At 36.8% G+C, this 12445-nt stretch overlaps 1 long non-coding RNA gene across 2 annotated transcripts; it reads left to right on the top strand.

The window, feature by feature from the left end:
• Positions 1-8813: 8813 nt before the first annotated feature.
• On the top strand, positions 8814-11166 carry LOC133292867 (uncharacterized). Of its 2 annotated transcripts, none has more exons than XR_009748982.1 (3): positions 8814-9312; positions 9438-9508; positions 10856-11166. It is a non-coding gene; the product is annotated as an uncharacterized LOC133292867 (long non-coding RNA). The 2 variants fall into 2 exon arrangements; XR_009748983.1 differs by having other exon boundaries at positions 8814-9308.
• Positions 11167-12445: the final 1279 nt, after the last annotated feature.

The following is a 12445-nucleotide window of genomic DNA, read 5'->3' on the forward strand; positions in this document are numbered from 1 at the left end:
AGTGAGGCAAGTTATGATTAATTTTTCTGGCTTTTTTATTCAAATATAGAGAAATAACTATGTAATCTATGAATGTAGTAAAGTCAAGTTATCCTTGTGTTTCAGTGTCCATTCTATCTTTGCTTCAACACTTCTTCCAAACTCAAACTATGGTATCCTAATTAAGGAAAAATTTCTATTTTTTTTGGCTAACTATTTTGACATCAAAATTGACCAAAGAAGTTGCTGCTTCTTTCCTTTCTGCAGGATTTACGAGAAAAAGATGGTATACCTGATCTTTGATGGTCTGCTCGGTTTCAATATGTGTCTGTAACTCCACTTGAGGTTGGTTGAAAGCATGATAATGTTTAATGTGACTGGGATAATTGTGGTATGACCTTAACTTTGTTAAATGGAACAAGTCCAGAATCTTGGTCGCTTGTTAGGTGGATACCAATTAATCTATAATCCGTCTACTACTAAAATAACATATTATGCAATTTCCAGGTTGATGGCTCAATACGCAAGTTGTTGAAGAGTGTTAGAGACCTCGATGGCTCCTTGATCGCTGCTATCATTCGAAATTTGAAGATTGTTAAGGTATTTAGCTTGGTATCTCGAAACAGGGTCTAGTGTTCTGAATAAAGTTACTTGAAAGTGCATGGAATAACCCCAGAAACTCTTTGCTAAGCAGTAATTTATATGTACCCTTCTTTCCTTTTTTCCCTCTATTTCAATATTATGACGTGAAACTATTGAACCTCAAGAGAGATATCAATGACCAAATGCTAAAGTTATTTGGTATTTATAAAATAAGCTTAGTCTTTTGGCAATTTCATCATTTTAATTTTTTCAAGGACATTAAACGTGGTTTTAAAAGTGCCTATATATGTTGTATCCTGCACGGTAGGTAACAGTCTGTGGTAAGAGATGGTAATTTATATTCAATGACTTGAAGTTTGTGTATCAATTCTTTTTATATGTGATTAGAGGGATTGGCATGAGAAATGATGTCTCAGAATCCTTTAACTGAAGCTCTAATTCCTTTAAACATCACGCATGAGTGACTCAATGTCTAGGATGGTGTTTTTTTTTTTTGCAAACCTAATGGCTCCCATCACTTCAGATAATTTTTTTATGCTCTTGTGGAGACAATTTATTGCCAGTTAGCTAAAAGAATGGCAGTATCTGTTGATTATTGCCAGTTAGCTAAAAGAATATACCTTATTATTATTAGTATAAATCTACGTTTTCATCCTCCTGTGATTCATATTTCCTGGTTAAACTGTAATTTTCACAGGTTATCTCTGGGAAATTGTGTGCTGGACCTGAAGTAGATGTCCGGAGCTGTGGTCTGTGGAGTGATTTTATACGCTCTTCTCTGTGACACTCTTCCTTTTGATGATGAAAACATTCCCAAACTCTTCAAGAAAATCAAGGTATTATAGTATTGAGAGAAAGAATGAAGGACGGAGAAAGCAAAGAATTCTCCACAGAAGAGGCTGATCTTCTTGAGAGGAGTATTCGTAGATCTAAAGAACAAGAAGGAAGGAGTGTTGTTTCTTATAAAGATTCTCTGTTGCATTTAAATGGAGGGTCAAGTGAAGAGAAGGAGACAGAGGTTCTTGAGAACCTAGGATTTGAGGAGGATGAAGAATCCCAGTTCATGGAAGAGTGCAACCAATCTGTTGATGATCCCTTCTGCCCCTCATATCGTTTTGAAAAGGAGATTCACAAAGAAAGCTGCAAACCTTGGAGGATTGCAGTTATTGTGAAACTTTTAGGAAAGCGTGTGGGGGTGAAGTTTTTTCAAAATAGGTTGTTGAAGATGTGGAATTTAAGCGGCTCTTATGAGTTCATTGATATGGAGAATGATTATTTTTTATTTCGGTTTGACAAGATTGAGGACTACAATTTTGTTTTGCAATAGGGTCCTTGGATTGTAGCTGATCATTATGTAATGGTTCAACGTTGGCGTCCCTTCTTTAACCCTCATGATGATGATTTCAAGAAGCTGGCTGTATGGCTACGTATTCCAGGTCTCCCAATTGAATTCTATACGTCTAAGCACCTATGTAACATAGGTAATCTTTTCGGGAGAACACTCAAGATTGATAGGAATTCAATTCGGAAAGATATCATAGGAGATAAGGAGTTCACAGATCGAGCAAAATTTGCCCGTATTTGTGTGGAAGTTGATCTTCGAAAAGGATTCCTGTCTAAATTCAAAATAGGCAACCGTGTTTTTCCAGTGGGCTATGAAGGTTTGCACCTTGTTTGCTTTGCTTGTGGTAGGTATGGTCACCGCCGTGATTCATGTCCTACCCTTGCTTCTGCTTCGACTAGTACTATTAATCAAAGTACTCAGATTCATACAACAATGGCAAACACCACAGTTCAGCATAAGGTGGCGATGGAAGGGGAGGCTTTTGGTTCTTGGATGCTTGTCCAGCGTAACCAGCGAGGAAGAAAGAAGGTCGTGAATTCAGCTATGGATGCTGCAATCAAGGAGAAGGCTCATGAAGTGCATTCAATTCCGAGCAAAAAATCCGCACCTGGTGTAATTGCCAATAATGGGGGGGAAAATCTGGTGTTGTCATGCAAGTTAATGCCAATTTAGGAGGAGTGAATACAGGTGCTGTTAAGAGGGAGATTTTATCAAAAAAAGGGTCCCTAATTATGGCCAGCCAATTGGCTCACGTTTCACAATCATTGCTGACGTTAACAAAGTTTCAAAAGATGATAACGTTGCAAGGATGTCTAATCATCAGGATTTTAATGCAATTAATTTGCAGAAATCAAGCAACATTCGTGATTTGAATCAGTTAACCATCATGGATACGTCAGCGCAAAATATTCCTCAGCCAGCTAAGCATATGGGTGATCTAATTAATAGTCTGACTAAGCCTTCGATTGGGGCCCAGGAAAAAAAGAACCAAGAAGATCAACTCCTGCAGAATGGGAGCGTTAAAGTTTCTAGAAAAAATAAACAACAGATACCGAAGAAGACTGGGGCGGTGAAGGAATCTTTTGTTCTAAAGAAAAAACAAACGGGTCTTGCAGTATCTTCTAAGTCTTTCAAGCTTCCCTCTAAACCTCAATCTTTATCGAGGGAATCTAAGGAGAGAATTTTTTTGAGTTTGACTAAAGGTGATACAAACATGTTTCTCAATGATATAGCTCGTAACGTGAATCCTTCTCCAAGCTCGAATCTGGCTCTTAGTTCCATTTCCGGGAAACATGAGAATGGTCAGCTTCTTGAGAGGGGCCAGCAAAATGGAAAAATCTTAATACCGGACGAAGAGTTTAAGGAGACTAATGAACCCCCTGATGCTTTGGTTAAATCGGTGTTAGGCAATCAGGCTCACAACAATTTGGTGGATTCGGATGGTGCTTCCATTTCGGGAGATTTAAGTGTGCAAACTGTTCCTCAATAATTGGTGTTCATACCATTCTTTCTTCTTCTCTGTATTTGTTTTTTATGAATATTGTTTCATGGAATTGTAGAGGGGCTGGAAAAAAGGGATTTTCCCCCCTAATAAAAGACCTCACAAGAAGATATCGTATTTGTATCTTAGTGCTTTTGGAAACCCGTATTGGTGGACTGCGTGCAAAGCAGGTGGCTAAAAGCCTAGGGTTCTCAATTTTTTTTATTTCTGACCCGATTGGTTTTTCAGGAGGCATATGGATTCTTTGGAATTCATCAGAAGTGAATATCCAAGTTCTGCATACTGATCATCAATTTATTCATTCAAAGATAAGCTGGCTTAATTATCATAAGCAGGAATTTTTCACCTTTGTTTATGCTAGTCCTCGGCGTCAAGAGCGTCATGCTCTATGGGATGCTTTGGAGAATATTCAGCCGCAAAATAATAATGAATGGTGCATTATGGGTGATTTTAATACTTACATTCACTCGGAGGAGAAGAGGGGGAGTTCAGTTCACAATTGGAGGAGCATGCAGGATTTTCAAGATTGTCTTATGTCTTGTCATCTTAGTGATCTGGGGCACCAAGGTCCGAGTTTTACTTGGAGAAGAGGTAATCTTTTGGAGAGACTTGATCGTGCTTGTGTAAATCAAAGCTGGAACATGTCATTTCCGAACAGAGTTATCTCTCACCTTCCTTTTCATAACTCTGATCATCGTCCAATCCTTCTTTAGGATGGACAACCAAATTTTAGTAATGGAGGGGCTCGTCCTTTTCGTTTTCTAGCGGCTTGGTTGACTCGTAATTCTTTCTCTGATCTAGTGAAGAGGTGCTGGGAAGGTGGTCACAATTGGAAAGCATCTAGTGAAAACTTTCGAGAGAAAGCCACATCCTGGCATAAGGATTGTTACAAGGAGGAGGAGAAGTTAAAAAATAATCTTCATTCTCGCCTCCGTGGAATTGATTATAGCTTAAGTCAACATCCTTGTCATTCTCTGGAGAGGCTGCAGAAAGAGATCTGGCAATAGTTAAATACTATTTATCTTAGAGAAGAGATTACATGGTACCAAAGATCTAGAACTGACTGGATTCGGTTTGGTGACCGTAATACTAAATTCTTCCATTCAGCAACAGTTGCCAGGCGTAGGAGGAATAGGATTGATGCCCTTCAAAATGATGTCGGGGATTGGATTGCTGACCCTTCTCTTCTCATGAGTATGGCAGTGGAATACTATGATAATTTATATAAGGAAGATATTCCTCTCCGGCCTAATTTTCCCATTAGGAACAAATTCCCAGAAATGGAAAGGAGAGTTATGATGGCTCTTGAGAGCTGCCCTAGTAGTCAAGAGATTAAAGGAGTAGTGTTCTCAATGGGGCCTTTAAAGCGCCTGGTGTTGATGGTCTTCATAGCATATTTTTTCAAAGCCAATGGGATGTAGTGGAGAGCTCTGTTTGTAATTTCATTAAGGGAGTCTTCAATGATCCTAGTCGTATAGAAGAAGTGAATCAGACTCTTCTTTGCTTGATTCCTAAACTTGAGAATCCTCATACTTTCAAGGATTTTCGTCCGATTAGCTTGTGTAATGTTATTTATAAAACGGTAACAAAAATTGTTACTAACCGTTTAAAATTGCAGATGGACAAGCTGGTGATGCCTAATCAGTGCAGTTTTATCAGAGGTAGACAAGGTACGGATAATGTCATAATTGCTCAAGAGCTAATCCATTCAATGAGGAAAAAGAGAGGATCTAAAGGTTGGATGGCGATCAAGGTTGATCTTGAGAAAGCATACGATAGGATCAGTTGGAATTTCCTTCAGGATACCCTATATGATGTAGGGCTTCCTGAAAATTTGATAAGACTAATTATGTTGTGTGTTTCTTCTTGCACTATCAATGTTCTTTGGAATGGGGCTTGTACTAAAGAATTTCGGCCAACTAGAGGCTTAAGACAAGGAGATCCTCTTTCTCCTTATCTTTTTGTCCTCTGCATGGAAAGACTAGCCATCTCATTTCTCAGGCAGTGGATCACAGGAGGTGGAAGCCAGTGAGGATTAAAAGGGGAGCTCCACAAATTTCCCACTTATTTTTTGCTGACGATCTCCTTTTGTTTGCAGAAGCTTCTCAGGAGCAAGTGTTAATAATTCAGCAGGCCTTACATATATTTTGTGATTCATCTGGTCAAAAAGTCAATCATAGTAAGACTAGAGTTTTCTTTTCTCAGAATGTGGGTCATACTCAAGCAAACCATCTTAGTGGGCTTCTTGGTTTTTCTTTGACTGCGGATCTTGGAAGATACTTGGGAATTCCTTTGCATCATAAGCGAGTGGGTCGGTCATCTTTCTCTTATGTTTTGGATCGAATGAATTCTAGAATTGCTGCTTGGAATCATGCCAGTCTATCTCTAGCAGGTCGTGTTACATTATCTAAAGCAGTGTTATTAGCAATCCCATCATATCCAATGCAGGTGTGTTCATTACCGCAAGTCACCTGTGAAGAGATTGATAGGAAGATTCGAAATTTTGTTTGGGGTTCATCTCCACACTCTAGACGTTCTCATCTTGTGGCCTGGAAGCAGATTTGCATGGATAAAAAAAATGGAGGCCTTGGACTGCGGAGTATGAGGGAAATGAACTCAGCATTTATCATGAAGGTTGGGTTCAACCTCGTAGCTCATCCAGATGCCTTGTGGTCAAAGTTCTTACGTGCTAAGTACAATGTGGAGGCAGGCATGACACCAATTATTCATGCTCCAAACAACAGCTCCCAGCTTTGGAAGGGAATTACGCGTCATTGGAATATTATAATGGATCATAGTCGGGTGCAGTTAGGCAATGGTCAGTCCACTATGTTCTGGCTTGATAGCTGGCTGCCCGATTGTGGTCCTTTGATCTCATATGCAGGTTCTCAGTTTTCTATTAGTGATACTCTTCAGAAGGTGGTGGACTACGTGGATGAATTGGGGCAATGGAAATGGAATTCTCTTTGACAATTGCTTCCAGATTCTATGCTGCATCGATTTATGAATTTTCTTCCTCCTTCTAGTCAAGATAGCCAGGATCATTTAATTAGGAATGGAACGACAGATGGCAAGTTTACTGTTAAGTCAGCATATGCAATATTAGCCATCAAAGATACTACAATCCAACAGTTTCCTTGGGAAAGTGTTTGGAGATGGCAGGGGCCAGAAAGAATTCGCTTTTTTCTTTGGTTAATGGCAGGGGAGAAGCTGATGACTAATGTTTGTAGACTCCGCCGCCATATGGCTCTTTCAGATCTGTGTCCTAGATGTAATCAGTCTAGTGAAACTATCCTTCATACTATTCGCGACTGTGCACAATCAAAGGAAGTATGGTGCATGATAATGCCTCATATAAATCAGCGTGAATTTTTCAACCTCAACCTGCACAATTGGATCATTTCTAATTTAGACAGCTCAAAGGATTGGGGGATGGGGTCGGACTGGCCTCTTTTATTTGGAATCTTAGCCTGGAAAATTTGGAAATGTAGGAATTCTTGGGTTTTTGAAGGTGATCGCCAGAATGCTTATTCACTTATCCGTTCAGCAATTGGTTTCAGAGATAGTGTCGCTCTTGCAGCTAACCCTGTTTTTGGAGCGGGCAATCAACCAAGGAATCGAATAGAGAGATTGGTTGCTTGGTGTTGTCCTCCTGTGGATTGGGTTAAGCTTAATGTTGATGGTGCATGTGATGCTAATAGTACTAGGACTGGGTGTGGAGGAGTTTTTCGCGATGCCTCAGGAACTTGGATCGTCGGATTCTGTAAAAATTTAGGCTCAGGTACAGTTTTGCATGCTGAGTTATGGGCTTGCTTGGTTGGTTTGGAGCTAGCTTGGGATAGAGGTTTTAGGCAAGTTTGGCTCGAAGGAGATTCTCTTTCAGCTCAACAGCTCATTACAAATGGGTGCCACCATGATTACCCTGTGGCTAATTTGGTGAATCGTATTCGAAATTTGATGCAGTGAGATTGGCAGATTTATATGTCTCACATTCACCGTGAAGGAAATAGAGTAGCGGACTTTCTAGCCTCTTACTCTTGTGGTTTCTCTTGGGTAATTCAGGAATTTGATTGTCCACCGTCAGGTTGTATTGATAGTCTGTATGGTGACACTATAGGTGTTCACTGGTCTAGGCTTTGTGCCTAGTTTCTTTTTGTTGTGTTTTTGTTTTAATTTCCTATTATTTCCAAAAAAAAAATAAAAATCAAGGTATTATTAATATTAATTAAGTAGGAGACATGTTGGAGGCAACCAGCCCCCAGTTAAAGAATAATAACAATCTGATACCATGGTGGAGTCTTACCTTTAACCACATTTGGACGCATATGAAGCCGAAGTCTGAGCAGCGAAAGATTAACCTAATTGGAATCCCATTCTCCACAAGCACATTAATTATGTTGGTATATATGCTAAACGCATTTTATTTGAATGGATTTGTGGTCCAATTCGGATAAAGACGCCACGTATCCAGCTTCTGGCTGTAACTTCTATGTCTAGTCTCGTGTTTTATCCTTTTGAATTTATCCATGACTTATTTTTTTTTAACAGCATCAATTCTGAGGTAAATCATCAAATATTTATTTTTTATAATTTATTAATTATAACGTGTTTTATCCTTTTGAATTTATCCATGACTTATTTTTTTTTAACAGCATCAATTCTAAGGTAAATCATCAAATATTTATTATTTATTATTTATTAATTATAAATATTTAATAATTAATAAATTATAAAAATCTCATTGTAAGGTATAAAATACATTATTCTCATTATAGATTTCATAATTATAGCAACTTTACTGTCAAAATGGAACACAACAAACACTTAGGCAAGCATATGAGAAAACATGGAAATGTAAGACAGATGAGTAAAGATTCATCTTGCAACAAATTAACTTATATAAGTAAAGTGATTAGACTTAGATATGTGGAGAGGAATCCAAGGGTGGAGGTATAAAGGAAAGTATTGTCAGGAAATTTCTGGGAAACTGCACATGCGTGTGATTCAGGTAAATTAGACTATCTGTATTCATATTTTCAACTTGCACCTTTGTATTTTTATATGAACTTAGATGAAATTGAGCTATAGGACCAAATAATTCCACATAAATAAGATATATATATATATATATATATATATAAATCAATTCCGTGTCACATTTATTGGGCATGAACTTGCTTAAAATCTTCCATGCTCTTGCAACTCTTGAGCAAAGACAACCATCCCTGCTCATTGAGCCTTGTATTCAATTCAGAGCTTTGGGGTGGAATATTTGGAAGTGACAAAAGATGGGTTTGGCTAAGGACAGATGTCCTAGTCATCCTTTCATCCACATCATGTTATACCAGCAAGCTAAGCTAAACAGAAAATACCATGCAATCCAATATTTAGTGCAGAAAGTGATGAAACATTTAAATATAAGTAAGAATCAACTAAAAATCCGAAGATAGAAACTGAGAAGAGACCTCTTTGGGTCAATCAAAAAGTTGTATCCAAAATCTGCCCTTGCTCGTTATGGTATTAGCCCAAAATTTCCAATCAGATATACTATTATCTATTGGAGTTACTGATATGGAAAAAAATTATATTTCTTCTATTGTGATATATGCAGACCTTAACCATTATGGGGGGAATACGTGTCTAGATTTAGTCTTGTCTGAAAGCAAAAAATATAACTTTTTCCCGTTTCTTGTAACATGCTCTTCACCACATTATTTGGATGCCATATATTTAAAGCCATAGATGTGTTGATTCTGATTTTGCTCCGATTGTGCACCATGCAGGGGTTCCATCAATTGATGTGTATTATGGAAGATGTACATACCTCAATAAGATGAACTAGAGGGTTCTCTATGACTTGTGGAAAAGTTATGCCATGTGGTTGGTTAGATTTTTTATTTAACCTCTTGTAATATGCATTTAAAAGGATTATTTTATAGGCCAATAACCTATTAATCCATGAGTGACTCATAAGATGGATGATATATATTTTGTTCTTTATTGTATCAGTTGCTGTCCTTCGCCTTGCCGATGATTCCATCATACCTTTTGATTATCTTCCTTACCTGAATCAGTTACAGGTATGAACATATCTTCACTAAGTACTTTAATTAACTTCTGGATAAGTACTGTCTTTTGGGATAGGAAGTTGATTATCAGACCAGCCAGGGAATTTTATTGAGAGGTTAATTGCAAAATTACACCAATTTTCATAAGTCAGAATACAATTTATAATATTCCATTTAGTTAATGGTATTTATTATTTCATTTTCATCTATTGCATCATTAAATGATTATAATTCATAAATTAGTGTCTTAATCGTCCATAATAATTTTATTGGGTACATCTGAAAGTTGTTTCTACAACTTGAACCTAGGTCCTCTATCTATCCTAATACATGCAATTCCCATGTATGTGTTATTCTCATTTTGCACCCATTTCATTTTTCTTTCTACATAAAATACATATTTACTTTGTGCCCTGTTTCATTCACTGCACAGACTCGCTCCCCAAATTCAACCTTCCGACCCGACCCACGTACTTTCCTCATCGTCTTACTCCACCCCTATTTTTTAATTTTTTGCTACCACAATTAAAAAAATAAAATAAAAACTGTTTTCTGTTAGCTATAAACTCGTGACTTGCATAAACTTTAAATGTTATGTTTTCTTTCTATAATATGATAATTAATTGGTGTTATTACAGGCTCCTTGCCCTATGCAATCTGAATTGAGACTCTTTTTTTGCATGTATCTCAAAATTAGTAAATGTAACAGCTGTGATATTTTTATTTACTTTTTTTTAAAAAAAGTTCAAAATCCCCTTGTGCTCTTTTTTTCAATCAATTACCACTTTTTTATCCAAATCCATTCTTAATAAGAACACTAATAATCCCTTTCATCAAAGTTAGAGAGATAATCTAGGTAAATTTTAATAATAACACTGATAATCCCTTTCATCAGTGTTATTAAAACCTAATGTGATGGAATTTTTTTGGGTGCTACGGGAAGTATATAAGTCGGTGCTCCTCTTTCCTAAATAAAAAAAATATTATCATATTTAAATTTAGGAATTATTATTTATCATGTTGTATGAAATAAGTTGTCTCATGCAACACTTAAAAAAATACTTGATCCATTCATTTTTGTGTGTTGTCTATGTAATATGAGAACAAATATCCCCTTAAGTCTAATTATTTTTTCTTATTCACCTACTTATAGCTTTTTTTTTTACTTTACCGCGGGACCTTAACAAGAAAAGTAAAGAATATCATTTAGTACTTCAGGTGCAATGTAAATCCCGAAGTGGATGAATTCCAACTAGCCTTTCAAACTAGTACTTTTTGTAATCTTACAACCAAAAAAGAGAGTACTTTTTGGACTCTATTAGTTCCCAATGTTTGGTACTTTCTATACTTCTTGAACAGTGTGCTTAGAAGAGGCAAACAGATGGTTCCTCAATAAACATTGGTCAAGAAGACTAAGCCACTGATCAAGGAGTCCAATGTGCTCTGTTTCTGCTTCTGCTGTTTCAAGTGTCATGCCGCGTAAGGGTATGCCAATAAAAGGAAGAGGGGCTGGAGCAGTCAATAAAAAAAGCAAGTGTCATTCTGACTCACTGTTTCCTGGCTTTGTTTATGGTATATCTTGAGAACTGTCTAATATGTATTTTTGGTGCTGTACATCCATTGGCAAGTGGGAACATTTGTCAGCATGGTGTATGATGAAGTGGAAGCAAGAAACAACATGTTTGATTGTGTTTTAATTATTTTGTTTTTAGAATTATTTTGTACAGCAATTTATAAAAATTGTTTCGTAAAATAAAAGAAGAAAAAACTTGTTTGATGATAATGTTTTGAAAAGAATTTTAAAAATTGAAAAACAATAAAATCTGTTTGAAGAGAGGGAATGATAAAACAGTTTTTTTACTGCTCAGGCAGTGAGAGACAAAATGCTATTCAAATTTATATTGTTTTTAATTCTTACATAATTACTATATTGCTATTAATGAAAAAATAGTTTTCCGTGGTTTTTCATATTTCAGAATCAAAATCCAAAAAACAGAACAAGAACATATGAGATGTTCTCTAATTTTAGTTTTAAAAATCAGAACACATACAGTTTTTAATACGTTTTCATAGAATAACCATTATGAAACAAATTTTTTAATTTTTTTGTTTTCAAAACTAAAAAACTGTTTTCCGATACCGAAATCAAACAGCGCCTATAGTTTTTACTATTCTTATGGAATGGAACCTTATAACCCAATTGAAATCCCATCTCATTAATTACAGCCAAATACATATTGAGCACTTTCTGCCCGCCAAAGCGAACATGGTCTTTCAGTTGACTCGATTTGGAACAGTGGCTAAAGTGTCACTATTCTCAGTCTTATTTCTTCAAATGTCACGTCAACAGTATTATTTTTTAATCTGTCATGGGAGCAAGTTCGCTGGCCAGTGTAGAGAATTTGGTGTACTGATATGTCACGTTTTTTGTGGACCCCAAGATCGCTGGTGTCAGTAGCAAACTCTAGAGCAACTAATGCTGACAAGTTCGCTGCCACAAGCAGCGAACTAAGTGTGAGATACACATAGGTCGCTGATGGACATGGCGAACTATGTGCCTTCCAGATAATTTTCTTCTTCCTTTTTGTTGCACGATTTTCGAGGAAAAACAATTTGCTTGTTCCTTTTTGTTCCTTCCACGTAATATCTTTTTTGTTGGCTGATGGGCATGATTCAAGGTACTAGTAAAAAATTGACTAGTACATTGAGTAATAATATCCCTCGAAAACAATTATATTTCTCATTGTTTTCCCTCGAAATCCGTCCACATAATATCCTTTTTATTAGCTAAAGCACTATTTTAAAGTTTTTGGACAAAAGAATTGCCCGGTTAAAGTTGATTGCATAAGTTTTTTCAAAGTAATGCAGTCAAACATGTCACCTATGCTGACGGGACTAATCCCGTCACTGATACTGACGGGACTCGTGCCACGTCAGCGCCACGTAAGC

This window comes from Gastrolobium bilobum, unplaced genomic scaffold, assembly GCF_033153095.1.
Source record: "Gastrolobium bilobum isolate Gb01-03AN ecotype WA unplaced genomic scaffold, APGP_CSIRO_Gbil_v1 utg2530, whole genome shotgun sequence".
In the NCBI taxonomy this organism is placed as follows: Eukaryota; Viridiplantae; Streptophyta; class Magnoliopsida; order Fabales; family Fabaceae; genus Gastrolobium; species Gastrolobium bilobum.